We start from the raw sequence: 15869 nt of genomic DNA, 5'->3' as shown, positions 1-15869 counted from the left end.
GTTTATTTTCTTTTCTGTAACTAATATCTAGAATTTAATAAAATGGCATTGTGGCTAACTAGCACTTCAGAATTTCTATTTTTAATGTTTATTTTTCTCCAAAGGATGATATATTTCCCCACATGTAATCAATTATTAATATGTTGTGTTCTGTAAAAAGAGCACATAGTTAAATGTAGCTTGTTAGCAGATGCAAGAATTTTTATGTCGCTTGTGTTACTCTGTCACTTCCCCCGACCCGGGAGGCAGTTATAATATGTCACTACTGTAAATCTGAAAGTGGTATCTTCCACAGATTAATTGGGACATCTTGGGACCCAATTCAGAAGAGCTTTTATCTCCCCTGAATAGTGACATGGGTGACCCTGTGAACGGATCATTCTATTTTGGAGAAGGGGAAGGAGGGCTGAGAACTATTAATCTACAAATCCATCCTCGTGAAGAAGCTGAAGTTCAGGAGATCTTCATTATTAGGCTGAGCCTTATGAAAGGTGAAGCAGAACTAGATCCTAAGGCAAACAGCATTACACTAATAGTAAGTCACTATTGCTTTTCTTTCTCTTGAGATCTCTGTTATTGGTATTTATCCTGCAAAGCTTTGAAGGGTAATCATAATGACTGAATAGCTTGTCATTTGCCTCTTTTTTTTTTGCCTCCCCTACTACATGGGTTTGATGGTCGTGGTCAATGGGTCAGAGTCCAGTTGAGGCCTGTATCTAGTGCAGTCCCTCAAGGGTCAGTACTGGGGCCTGTATTATTCAATATATTCATCAATGACTTGGATGAGGGAACAGAGTGACTGTCAGCAAGTTTGCTGATGACACCAAGCTGAGAGGAGTGGCTGACACTGGAAGCTGTGCTGCCATTGGGAGACCTGGACAGGCTGGAGAGTTGGGCAGGGAGCAATTTAATGAAATAGAACAAGGGCAAGTGTAGAGTCTTGTGTCTGGGCAGGAACAACCCCAGGTTCCAGTATAAGTTGGGAAATGACCTATTAGAGAGCAGACTCTCTCAGACTCTCTTCTAAACACTGATGTACTCTTGAGTCTTCTTAAGAGGAGAAGACTCAAGAGGAAGAACTAATTGATACATTCCCTATAGCATCTAGCAATGAAAATCTCAATGTTTCAAACAAGAATACTATTCACTTTACATTTCTGATTGTTTAATTTTTTTTTATTCAATTACTTCCTTAAAGATACAGAAGTTTGGTGATCCCAACGGAATGGTACAGTTTGCTCCTGAATCGTTAACTGAGAAAAACTTCACAGAACCCTCTGCAGTGGAAGGGCCACAAAGTATTACACTGTTTGTCAGACGAATCCAGGGCACCATGGGAAACGTAACGGTATTCTCACTCTCTTCCTAATCAACATTATAATCTGAAATAATCCTCTGTATCAATGCATGGAGGGAGATCTTATTCTGTGCCTTTCAATTGCGTATTTCTCAAGTTTTGAAATGTCGCCTTTTAGACTGAGTTTAGCAAGGGCTCAGCTCTAGTAGTTGTGGTTTGTAGAGTCAGATTCAGTCTCCCCTGGTCAGTGAAAAAAACAGAAAACCAGCACTGGAGTGCTTGTCTTGCTTTCTCTCTCCCTCTGCTCCTGTGCTTTTGATGGGAGAACAGGAGAGACCAGACTTTCATAGTGAGCTTTCTTTGGGATCCTCACAATTTACTCTTTTTCAGCCATATGTAAAGGTAAGAATCAGACATTTTAGAATCATCACTTACATTGTCTTTACCTAAAGTTGTTTACAAGTCAGCATTTTCACAAGTACTCATTTATTAAAAAAAAAAAAAAAAAAATTTAATAAAAGCATCTAATGTGTTTAATGAGAACTCTTCACACCTTTCTGTTGTGAGGAATTCTGGAAACTGGAAAAACAGCAAGGATATCTTGGTGTAAAAATAGAAATAATGTCAAGCAATTGTTCAGAGATTCCGTATAGTTTTACGTAGGTGTCCAGAAGATATACAGAGGTAATCTTTGCATTCACAGTACTGCTGGAAGAACAACACACCACTTTGTAAGACAGTCTATGTGCTTCTTTCTATGCATACTTAAACAAATTTTTATTTTACCCATTTAAACCCAACCTATTCCGTATGCAATCTATACTGAACCATGAATGTGAAAGTTTCCGACTCTGTGGGTGATATTGCCTTCATTTTGTGAATTTTCTAAATAAATTTCAGGTTTACTGGGAAATACGTCGTGAATCTGACATCACAGGTGACTTTCTTAGGACAGAGGGATCTGTTGTCATTGCTGACCAGGAGAGCACAGCTGAGATAATCATCTACCTGTTACCTGACGATGTTCCAGCACTGGATGAGAACTATGTGGTGCAGCTGATTTCAGTAGAAGGTGGAGCAGATTTAGACCAAGAGAAAAGAATTTTGGAAATCAATGTGTTTGCAAATGATGACCCCTATGGAGTGTTCGCCCTGTACTCTGACCAGCAGTCAGTACTCGTAGAGAGGAACCTGGATCGGTATGTTCAGATCAATGTAACTCGGCATGCTGGGGCATTTGGAGAAGCAATTGTGGAGTACCATATCACATCTCATTGTGAAGAAGCACTAATTGAGCCTGAGAATGAGGTGGGATACCTCACAATAAAAGACGGTGCCAGCTTTGGAGTGCAAAGAGTGCCAATAAGCAACCAGGTCTGTATTATCCTTTTAAGTCATGTGGTATCTATTGTTTCCATTAGTGTTCATCACAATACAAAGGTGCTGGAATAAGATACTAAACTCTCAATACTGTCCACTGTCAAGAAGCAGAAAAGAGAGTTTTGGTGTAATGAATTTCCTATTTATGGACTAGAAGTGGGTTCAAATATCACATTTTCAGGTAATAACTGCAAAATCACTCTATGCATGTGTTCAAATATCCAGTGTTTCCTTCCATCATTGCTTTGTGTTACTATCAGTTCAATATTTTGTTATTTTATGTATTCCAATATTCTTTCAATTTCTCTTTTGCATTGTAAATAGTGATGTGTTAGTGCTGACTCGTGAAGCAGCAGATAAATTTACCTGCATTTCCCAGTGTTCCCTGGTTGTTTACTATTATTATTATTACAGTCTTCCATCCACGCTTACATCCTTTTACATTTGTCTTGCATCTTATTAACCCTAAGAGTTAAAATCAAGCTGAGACCCACTATGTTAGTTACAATTCATTAAAATGGCAATACATGCTCTATAAACTCATCTTTCAATTAACTGCTGGTAAATTACAATCACAATATTGCTGTTTTAACTGTGTTTCTTTATAGAAAGATAATCAACAAAACGCTTGACTTGAAAACACTGCTTTTTCATGCAAACAACAAAATCTGCTGATTTTTCTGCCACTTAACTCTTTGAACTGGTGGTTATCGTGTTTTCAGTGGAATTACATTGCCACCATTTTAATTGCATTCTTCCTCTCAAAGGCGTTTATTGTACTGGGCTTGAATTTTACCCTGGAACTGACTAACGTAAGCCTGGCTGGGACAAGTGCCAAGGATGTGCCTAAAATATTAGGAAAGGCGAAGTCAGCCATTCTGCTTGTTCCTGAGGAAGCTGCCAATTCACAGGTCAGTAGACTGACTGCAGTGTAATTTTCTACCGCAGAAGGAAGGTACGCTTCATTACAAAAGGCAGCCGCTATAAGAATTCAGTTTGCTCCTTAAAGTTTTCATCATTGCAACCAATTTAATGACCGACAAGACTGTTCCAGTTACTACTTGTACTGTATATTGTCTTTTCTCTGATACAAATTCATATAGAGATGTGTAAATGCAGTTTGAAAAGGTCTCTTCATCTATAAAATGTAAATAGCATAAATATGATGATTTACTTATACTTTTGTTTACATGAAGTGGAAGTTCTGAGACTTAGAGGAAAATAGCTAGTTCTGGACGATGTTATTCCTTTAAGTACAGCAGCCCCAAAGTAGATAAGAGCATGCATGCAGTATCTGTGCAAAAAGAAGTGGAGGTCATGCTGGGTTTTAATGCAGTTGACAGTACCTTTGACTAATCACTGAGTGGGGAATTTTCCATTTGTCTGCTTTGTATGAGACAGAAAAAATATAATATACCTGTTCCAATATGGTCTATGTGCTACAGTTCCCTTTTTATGTGGCAAGCAAAGACAACAGCATGCTGAGTTTTTGTCTCTTAAATTTTATTGAAGTTTTTATGTAATGATTTTAATTCTCTTGACACACTGTTTTGTCTTTCAGTTTGTAATTGAACTTAATTCCAATGGTCTTTCTGTAAACATTGTTTACGACCATACATCCACTTATAATTTTAGAATGCGTGAATTATCTTTTCATTCCCATTTTTTGGTCAAAGAAAGAAAAGTACATCATACTATCAAGAATGTTTTTGTGAACAATGTAATGTGACAACAACTTACTTTCACTGGATAGACAAATAATACTTTATTTTAGACCTGTGTGTATCTGTATGGTACCACAGCCATTGCATGTGAGCATTAAGGGCAGGTTGGTTTGTTTTCCTTTTGAAAGACAGACACAAAATGCTATATTCAGTGTTTTCAGTACCAAAATGTCATTCATACTGGTTCCTTTTTTTCCCTGATATCTAATTCTCAGAAGTCTTAAGATTTAGAAATGTTGAAGAGTTGTGAAGAAAGCATTTATATATATATATACACAAACATGTATAGACATGTACATACATATATTTATATGCACGTGTAACTACTGTTAAGATGCCTACCTTACAAAATATAGTACTCTTTCATATCTGTTATTGTCCACTTTTATTCCATTTTCTATAACAAAAGCCACTGTGTTTCCACAGGTTGGCTTTGAATCTGTGATTTTACGACTTACAGACATTATAGCAGGGACAGGCCAGGCTGTCATCACCAGAAAAGGAGCTTATGGCTCTGTCGTCTTGAGCTGGATCTCAGAATACCCAGCAGACCTGATCACCGACTTTGCCTAGTCAGGCAATATTACTCCTCTGTTTGGTGAGTAACAGTCTGAGGAAACAGCTACGAAAGTTGCATAAGTGATGATACCACCTTTTAGTTATATATACCTCTGTATGCTTTCTCTATTAATAAGGAGTCATTAGATTGAAATGGTATGGTCTAATTTTTAGCTATAAGGGATGTGTTCATTTTATAAGCAAAAAAACCCTTCAACTTCATAGATACATGTCTGGGAGGCAGGCACGATGCTGTGGCCATGAAGGACAGCTTCATATAGGAAAGACCCTTATCCAGTTTTCTTCTTCTTAAATGGAGTGGAATTGTGATTAAAGTCTGTACTTTAGCGCATTCCCAGATAAAAAGAGGATTCCTATTGGATTATTTTGACTCTTGCTCTCTCTCGCTCTCTCTTTCCTTCAGGTACTGTTGCATTTTCCTCTGGTGAGCAAAGTAAAGTGATTTCATTTCAGGCCACTCCAAGCCTAAATAAATGTGAGTCATTTGCCATCACTTTAAGAGCAGCGCACAGCAATGTGTCTGGTGGGGCTCGCCTGAGGTAAGGATCCTACTTGTATTTTTGAGTCACACCAATGCCATAAGAATTATGACCTGTGTACAGATACAAAACTTATACAAATCCCTGTTGTTATTATTATAGGCAGCTAGTAACTTGTAGTCCATTCTTTGATAAATTTGTATAGCTTGTCTCAGGTGAGAACAAAGTGATCTAGATCTGACCTGTTCAGAACTGAGGCTTTTATCCAACTCCAGTCTGTTTCATAGGTGCCTAGAATAACGGAGACAGTCAAGAAAATGAAGATCAACAGTTTTAGCCGGGAAGCTGAAGACTGAAAGCAACTCTTAACAGTTTTCATTCGTGTCCCTAAAAATCCATATTTAGAAGGTCTTACATAACAAATTATTTATAATAAGAAAAATAAAACAAGAAATGTTCTGAAAATACCTAATTTATATAAAACCTCCTTTTTATTTTTTAAAAAAACCCCAAACCATTACATTTAATGTAGTTTTCCATCTCAGATAAGTTATCTATTCTTCAAGCTATTTTATTTTCATTCATCCTTAGCCATTGATAGCTAGAAGTGGTATAAAAAGAATGGACATGGAGTAACACCACGTATGGAGAAAGGTTTTGGCTTCGCCATGTTACAATTACAGTGGCAAATCTGAAGGAAGTCAGGAGTGAAATGGATGGATAAATCCTGAGATTGAGCCCTTCTCCTGGGCTTGTCTGTCCTGTGGGCTGGTGTCCTCAGAGCCCCTATTTACCCTGTGAATCAAATACATTAAGTATGTGAGAATGACCTTTCCTAGAAAACTGAAGATGACGTCCCATGGAGGGTAAAGGCGACTTTGAGGAGCTTTGGGCTCCCTTAGTGGTGGAAATGGTCTAGTTTTTTGACCAAAATCACTGTAATTTTAGTGCCATTTGATAGCCTCTAGCACTGAATAATAGATCAGTTCTGTAGACAGGTATAAGACACAAGATTTAACGAAGAGTTTTGCCTCTATGCTTATTTTCTAATAAGAAAGGGATCTATTGAATATGAATGAAGTAGAGCTTAAGTTTATATTGATCATAGGGCTCAGATCTGGAAAAAAAATTCCTGTGAGGGGGCAGTTAGTATTTCAAAGCCCCACTGTAAGTTTTAAAATAACTTCCTCTCATTCTCTAGCTTCCTGGCTCTAACTGTAGATCTGTTAGGATCTGTCTATCCCTCAGTTTTCCTTTGAAACGGGAAGTTTGTTCTATAGATACAACTGGTATTACTCGAGGTGGCTGTATTGTAATATATCTTCTTTCATTGTGTCCACAACAGAAAAACATCATACTTTCCTTTGCTTCTCCATTTTCTCAGGAAGACTTTATTTTATTTAAACTTTACTCTGTATCCTGTGCTGATTTGGGTGCATTGCATCTGAGGAGGGCTGTTCGATCCTATTATTACAAAATCATTTTTCAGGCAATCATGTTACATCTTGCTTTGGTATGGTTGCTATTTCTTCCCTCTGCTATTAGACATTTGTTTAATCCGCTTTCTTAGAGCCATCATTGATTGTTCACTGGAAATTATTCTGCTTTAATGTTTTACTTTTCTTCATGCGTCGTATTTCCTCTGTCAACTTTGGTGTCCTTTCTGTTTCAGATCGGGTTTTACAACAGCTGAAATTGAGCCAATGGGGATCTTCCAGTTTGCTCTTAACTCAAGGTCTGTTTCAGTTGAAGAAGGTGTTCGGACAGTCACACTACATGTCCAAAGATTGTTTGGTTTTCAAAGTAATCTCACTAAATTGACATATCAGACCATTCCAGGAAGTGCCAAACCACTAGAGGACTTTGTACCCATCTACAATGGAGAGCTTATGTTTTCACATTTTCAGACAAATGCTGTGATAGAAATATCAATAATTGATGACTCTGTCTCTGAAATTGAGGAATTTTTTTTTGTAAATTTGACTTGTGTGGAAATTTTGAATGTTCAACCTGTGAATCTTGCCTGGAGTCCACGTCTGAATCCAGCTTTCAGTGTTGCAACAGTTAATATCCTCGCTAATGATATTCTTCATGGAATACAAAGTTTGGGGCCAGAGTTTATTTATGTTGAAGAAGATGTGGACAACAGTACCCCCAACACAGCGATACTTCGTATCAGAAGGACCAAGGGTTTTACTGGTGATGTTGAAGTAACCATTAAAACCTTTGGGGGAGCGAGTGCACAAAGTGGAGCAGATTCATATCCTTTTGGAAGCGTTTATGGAAGATCCAACTTCACTTGGGCAATGGAAGGGGAAGATTTTGAGGAACAGTCAGTCTCTTTGACTTTGCTGGATGGACAAAGAGAAAGCAGGGTGTCCATAAAGATTTTTGACGATGATGAGCCTGAAGGACAGGAATTGTTTTATGTTTTCCTCTCAAATCCTGAATATGGAGCTCAGATTGTAGAAGGAAAGGATGAATATGGATTTGCTGCTTTTGCAACAGTAATTATTGCAGGTAATATTATTTCCCCGGGAAAATTAATAAGAGTAAATAACTATGTTTTCATAGCAATTTTCATGTAAAGATTGGCAATCTATTTGACGATAAGCAGAGTATTCTATTGTGAAATCTTGAGTTTTCCAGAGCAGAAGAAGCATCTAATGTACAAAGCTACTACGCGTCCCTTAGCAACGTAGCTCAAAATACATTTAGAGATTATGCTTATCTCTGTTCTTGCCCTGTTTTACTCGTTAAGGGAAAAGACTAATCTTGAGTAGTTTTTATGTAGATCCAGTAGCATTGCAGGCATTTTAGATTTTTACTTTTGCCATTTTGTCACTTTTACGTACAATGGGGTTTGTGCAAAGTATCAGTCTCTATATTGACATTCAGCGTGCACTGGTAAGTAAAGCCATTGCTACCTGTAAAGGAGAAATCCTTTAGTAACAAGATTTAATGGGACACTGTGAAGACATTAGCTTCCCCTCATTAAACCTGGATTTTTTTTCCATACACTGCTGTTTTGCCAAAGATGTTTACATTCCCATGAGAACAGTGAAGTATTGTGCAGCTCCATACTTGCACACACTGAATTAAAGATGCAGAAGAAAAGCTGATGTGACAATTTGGAAAAATTAATGGGTTCAACAAGAGTATGAGTGGGACGAATAAGAAAGCTGTCCTTGGAAGCCCATCTTCATCCCGTACCCTACTATATCTGCTTTCAAAAATACTTATTCTACTGGTTAAAATAAAATTTAGAAATGCCAACATTTAAAGTTCTGGATAACTATGTAGTGTAAATTAAACCCAGAAATATTATAATAAATTTTCTCAAGGTGTCCCCAGATGATACTTTGTAGCATTGTTTTGATACCTATTTTAAACTTTTTTTAGTGGTTATTCACATGAAGGTTATAATTTAGTCTCAGCTTAACTTTCTTGCTTACTTTCATGGACTGTTTCCTATATAGGAAGTGATCTCCAGAATGGCATTTTGGGATTTGTTCCAGAAGTACAAAGCGGTCTCGTACTTGATGAAGACTCGGAGAACAGAGAGGTGCTGCTGATTGTCACAAGGCAACCAAACAGGTGCAGGCAACAGCCGATTCGAATGTGCTTCCCACATGTTGTAACATGCTGTGTTGTTAACCACAGGAGCTGCTGTTAGTGGAAGAGTTTATCAAAGAGTTTTAAAATAAATCTGCCTTTCAGCTGCTTTAGTAACTTCTCAGAAGTAGATGAACTGGCTTTAAGTTGTGAATGTGATTAGGTCTGTCACTCTACTGTGATAAAGCAGAGACAGGAAAAACAAGTATTTTCCAACTTACACTATAAGGCTACAAGTGTGAAAGATTTGCTTGAGTTAAAATATTTGCCCTGCTCGAGGTGTAATTCAAGTTCTCAACTCCCCGTGTAGTACAATGTAGGTATGAATACTAAAATGAGCAATTAAGAAGGCACCTGAGTGTCAGCAGTATGATAATGTTTTCAGTCACACAGACACTATATTTTACTAATTAGCACATATATATATATATATATATATGTATATGTTGCACATTTATGTGTACTTTTAATCAAATATGCTCAAGTACTTCACGTTCCTTAAACTTAGAGGAAAGACAAATCCTACCTGGTTTTCCAGGCAAATGATTACTGTAGTATTAAGGAAGGTACACGGGCAACTCCCTTCCAAGAACCAGTGTCTCTTATGCAGCTAATGTCATGTTTTCTGAAATAAAAATTGAGAATAATCTAGCTCCGTGTAATTGCTTTATTTTCTTCCTGTGTGATGTTTTTGTGATCTAAACACATGTCAGGTGAAGGAATTTAAATTAAAAAAGAGAAGTTTTCATCCTACAGCAGTTTGTTCCCTGGTGATAAGCTTTGAATCATAACAGAAAACGTGTGTTACCTCCGTGGTTTATGTTTCCTAAAACAATAGTGATCTCCTTCAGTACATATATACTCTCGATTTGCTTATAGGGCTTTTGAAGACGTGAAGATCTTTTGGCGTGTGACCTTTAATAAAACAGGTGTTGTCCTTCTGAAGGATGGCGTGAACTTGGAGAATGAACTTGTATCCGTGGTGGGATCCACTACCTGCATGGCAGGTCAAACGTTGTGCAACATCTCCATTGAACTAAAGCCTGAGAATGTAAGTAATTATTACTCATTTGTGTATAGCCCTGTGGTGTTGAATTGCAGCTTATCAAGACTGAAAAAACCCTCTGATCTGGAGGAAGTGATGTGTGGGACACAGTCTGGAGATGGTAACTTGACATCTGCTCAGCTCCTCTGCAAATACATGTTTATTTACAGGCTTGTGCTGCGTCCATGGTGACTGCTAAAAACTTGGGAAGATGAGTATTTAATTTGAAGAGTAAAATGCAGATCTTTTATAGAACCATAAGAAAAAAGAATGGAGTTATCCCAGTGAGATGTGTGTTCATTTGCTGCATTCTTATCCTCCACACAGTAAATTTTTAATCAGCTAAAGGACTTCTTAGGGTGTTTTATAGAAAGCATATCCTGCAACTAATAACACCTCATTCTACAAAAAAAGAAACAAAACGCTTTTATTGCAACAATTTTTACTGGAAACAAAAGGAAAAAATCATTTTGTTTGAACACCTGGTGCTTAGAACAGTCCCTTAAGAAAGGAAAGATTAATGTTTGTCATTCTTTCAGAGTGAAGAGTTTGAAATTTTCCGATAAACTATCTGAACCGTCAGGCTAGTGGCAAAGCTGAGGTCTGGGGAATGGAAAAAAAGACAATATGAGAAGGTTTCTACAGTTTTTCTGACTACACTTCAGAAAACAACGCAAGATGTAGGATGTGGGAAACAATTATTTCCCACTAGGGAACTGTGTGCATTCCCTTAGCTCAGAGGACTATTTTCCTTCTGCATCTTCAGATGTAATTTTTAAATTACAGAGCCAAGGAATAAAATATATGCATGAGTGGATCACAGGTGGCCTCGCTGAGCAAACTGGGATTTTGAACCTGTTTATTCCAGAGGAGTGTTATCATTATTTAATGACAGCGGACTGGCAGCGTTAGAAACATGCATTTATACCACATGAAGCACAAGCGTGTGCCACTCAAACAGGTGCTAATGGAAGGTTAGTTCCCCTGTGGCGCTACAGTGAATTTGTGCCTGTCATCCATTAGTCAAGATCATTCCATGTAAATAATTACTTGATGACTACTCGATTAAAAATATATGCTGTTTAGCCCCCCCAAATATTCTTTAATTCTTCTTCCAGTTCTTCTTCCATAAAATAGCTTATAAATTAGCAACCAATACATTATGAAATGATGAAGTAATAAATGCATTCAATAAATATTTTACGTTTTTATGGCGTACGGTGTGACATCTAGCTTTTAGAAAGTTTTTGCTTGGTCAGTTGCACTGACTTCATTTGCTAAGAGCTGGATCCTGCTTTCCTAGAATTACAGTAGAATTTCCAAAAATCCAGACCCAGAACACAAATCTATACTTGAAATCGTCTTCAATTACCAACTTTTTTTTATAATGCTGTTGTCTTGTAAAGAACTATGGAGGTTTTTTTTGCTGGTTTGCTGCTTCCTCAGTGCATCTAATAGGTTCAGATGCCATATTTCCAATTATTTATGGAATCTCAGGAATCGGATATCTATTTCTAAACATGTTATATCTGTAGTGTAGATAGAAAATCAAAGGTAGGGCAACACGTCATAGTGTAATTTAATATTGCTACCTTATTTTCGATAAACAGGCATTCAGTTTGTAGAAATTCCTAGACTAATTCTTTGGCATGTGAACGCTGAAATTCAATAGCCTGTATTTCCAGACTATTCAAAACTGTGGTTAGCAGAGTTCAATCTTAAAATACAGTCAATATTAACTGAAGATTCAAAACTGCATACTCACTCTTCTCTGGAATTTTTTACACAGGTAAGAAGGTGGGTACATGCCTTTTCATAAGGCAAAAATTAAGTGAAAGAGCAAATTCCTTACAAAATGTACAGCTGTGTAACTCCATAATCTGGAAAATTGAGCTCTTAAAGCATTTACCATCTTGTCTTATGGCAAATTTACAGTAACAATACGTGTAGTATACAAATAGCTGTTTTATTGCGGTAGAGTCCCAAGCAAAAATTCACGATGTCATTATTGCACGTGGCATTGCTGCAACATTATTATTTTTAGGATATATTAATACTTCCTTGCACTTACTGCACATTTCAAGAGGCATGCTTATGGTGTCAGTATCCATTGTGCATACAAAATAACGCAAACTTTTTAAAAACAAATAATTAATGGGTCTTATAATGACATGAAAATCATCCCTCCTTTACAGGTACCTGAATTTGAGACGTATTTTTTTGTTATGCTTTATGCTGTAAGCACAGGAGCTGCATTGAACAGCAGTGCCAGATTTGCTTTTATAACCGTCCTTGAAAGCGACGCTCCTCGTGGTTTAGTGTATTTTGCTGTGGGATCTCGTTTTGCTGTGGCTCACAAGAAGACAACTTTCATCAGCCTGCAAGTGCATAGAGATTCTAGTACATCGGTAACCACAGTGGTCAGCTCCAGCATGAAGGTAAAGCTTCTATTGCTGTTTTTATAATTTAACTTATTTTTTTGCTAGTAAATCGTTCATTCTGTAAAGTGAATCTGGCTGTAATTAGCATTTTTTTCAGGAAGCAGTCAAGCATTTGCTGGGCCCATATATTATAATTTTGTTTGTTTTCCACTAGTAAAAAGGCCTTGTTCACTCTTGTATTATCAAGAGTGATTTGTTTCCTAGTACCTTTCAGTTACCTCAAAGACAACGAGCAGGCAGGCATTAAATACATTTCTTCCTTTGTCCTTAAGTTCTTGAAATACTCAAATTTTTGAGGCTTTTTCCTCTCAAATTAAGTTTTTATTATGTGTATGCCTGTCAAGATTCAGATGCCAACACACTTGCTGGTTTAGGTGAAAAATGTATTAATACATAGAGCACACTTAGGAAAAGAGAAGGAGCGTTTTCATCAGATTTTATTCCATTTTCTTGAAGTTCTAAACTAAAATTATCTGATTAAAAAATCTCACGTGCTTAAGTCTATTTTACCATCCCCTTTCATTTTTTTGGTAATGTTTACAGCTGTAGCATCAGCCACTTCTAACTTTGGACCCTTTTATCTCTAAATGACTACCTCATTATTAACTGACAGATTATGAAGATTCTCCTTTAGCAGAAGTAACACAACTGCAAAAACATGATTCCTTCCTTGATTTCAACGTCAAGGAACAGGCTGCAAGAGGGGTGTAATTCCATCAACCTTTACAATAAAATGCTTTGCATTCTATTGCTGTATTGGATGCATATTTATTTCAACTGCATGGGATTACGTGATATTTCCATCCATTTCTTATAGCTGACCAGTGCAATTTTTGTTCAATTGCGTGATAACAAATTTTCACATTCTTTCCAGCCAAAAGTTCCTTATAATTTAGATGTTAAATGGAGAAGAAATTGCTACTGTCCAGTGTATATTTAGGCTGAAATATAGGGAGCATTTCTTTACCTGTTTATAATTTTTATATAGCAACCGGATATTTTTAGGTTATGAGTGTGCATGAGCACACACCAAATTATTGGTGCTCTTGGTACCTGTAAAAATAAGAAGCCGTGGCAGACAGGAAACAGATGTTTATCTCATTTCTACAAAGGTTTCTTAAACAATGCTCTTGCCACTGGTGCTTTTATTACCACTTATTGCTCCATTTCCTAGTTCTCGATTGGAAGGGGTAAACAAAAGGAAACTTCTTACTGAAATTTGCACAGATTATGTGATTTTGTTCTAGAGCAATTTTGAAAGAGATACACACTGCATCGATTTACTAAGTTCTCTCAACTCAAAAAAACCTCTGTTTTATTCCATAAGTAAACTCTACTAATTAAAGCCAAATGTTTTCAAAAGCGGTCTAGTATTTCACAAATAAACATCTTTGCTTAATAGTCAGTTTCCACTTAAGGAAAGTTTGTTATATTACGAGATATAATACCAGGGTTATGGCAACTGACAAAACCAGTAAGGACATGAAGAATCTGCAGACCTCATGGAAGGTGAAAAGAGTGCTACTTCACAGAAGAAATGAGGCCCTATAGCATTCCTAGGTATCTTTACTGGGACTAAAAATATCATGAACTGATATTAATTTGGGCACAGGTTTCCAGAGTGGTTTATTTTTTTCCTTTTGTTTAGTTTTTATGTATCTGTAATGCCTGTCTGTACCCTGAACCGAGGGAATTTCATGCTACAGACCTAAACTTACATTGTGCCCTCTGGAATTCACCTTACAGATGTGCTAACATTTCTGTAACATCTGTTCACCCAGAAAAAGCTTTGTGATTTTTGTTTTGCAAAAGAACGAGAGGGATCCTGTACACTATCGACAATATATATAATTCTTTCCCTGGGTAGTCAGTGATTACAGGTGACAGATTGCTACTTCAGGGAGATATTTCATTTAAGGTAATTGTTATATAATTCTTAACTGCATTTTGAAAGAGGGTTTCTTTTTTTACACACTTAAATTTTACCCATTTACAACAGGAGTTCTACAGCAGCTGTTTTTGAACGATTGTATCTATCATAATGTTACCCAAAACTCTTTTGATTTGTTTTAAGGAGCTACAGAAACCTGAACCTATTGGCCGGACCTTCATATCTCCAGCTGTGGCAGGACAAGATTTTGCCAGATCTGAGGGTTTATTGACTTTTGAACCTGGACAGAGAAATATGTTCCTGGATGTGACCCTGACTCCAAAGACAGGATCTTTAAACCCATTTCCAAAGCGTTTCCAGGTTGTACTTTCTAATCCCTCAGGCGGTGCCAGGGTAGATGACGTGTATGGCATTGCTAACGTCACCATTGTGTCAGATTTGGAATCCTTGCCGGTTTGGGGGCTCATTGATCAACTCCGTCAGCCTCTTGATGACACCATCTTACACAGAGTCCTCCAGAATCTGAATGTCAAAGTGGCTACAGAAACCACAGAAGAGCAGCTTACTGCTGTGATGCATATAATAGATAAGGTAAACCTTTCCTGCTCTTTCTTGAATGACCAATGACTTTAATAAGAGTAAAATGACACACAGGCCTGTGATAAGATCAAGGACAGCATCCACAGCAGGGACCCAGGGATCCAGGGACACAGACAAAGGTAAAAATAGAAGCTGTGAAGTCCCAGTCATGGAAGACGTTTGCCTGCTACAAGTTAGGATGGTGGCCGGCAATCAACAATCAAATAGGTTGGAAAGAACAACCTGTACTGATTTTGTGTATGTACCTATAGCACGATGTTCTGTGCTGTGGCACATTTTCCCTTTGGTGCCACGCTTTCACAGAGCTTGTTACGATTTCTTGATTCTCAGGGCATATCTTTGTTGGTTTTAGCCTTGGCACAAGACAGTGAGGCTCAGGGTTCACAGAATCACAGATTCACAGGATGTCAGGGGTTGGAGGGCCCTGGAAAGCTCATCCAGTGCAATCCCCCCATGGAGCAGGAACACCCAGATGAGGTTACACAGGAAGGTGTCCAGGCGGGTTGGAATGTCTGCACAGAAGGAGACTCCACAAGCTCCCTGGGCAGCCTGGGCCAGGCTCTGCCACCCTCACCGGGAACAAGTTTCTTCTCAAATTTAAGCAGAACCTCCAAAACTCCTGTGTTCCAGTTTGTACCCATTCCTCCTTGTCCTACCATTGGTTGTCACCGAGAAGAGCCTGGCTCCATCCTCCTGACGCTCCCCCTTTCCATATTGATCCCCATGAATGAGTCACCCCTCAGTGTCCTCTTGTCCAGCTCCAGAGCCCCAGCTCCCTCAGCCTTTCCTCACACGGGAGATGCTCCACTCCCTTCAGC

Source organism: Nesoenas mayeri, assembly GCF_963082525.1.
Source record: "Nesoenas mayeri genome assembly, chromosome: 15".
NCBI lineage: Eukaryota > Metazoa > Chordata > Aves > Columbiformes > Columbidae > Nesoenas > Nesoenas mayeri.
Note: the sequence above shows the minus strand (reverse complement) of the source record.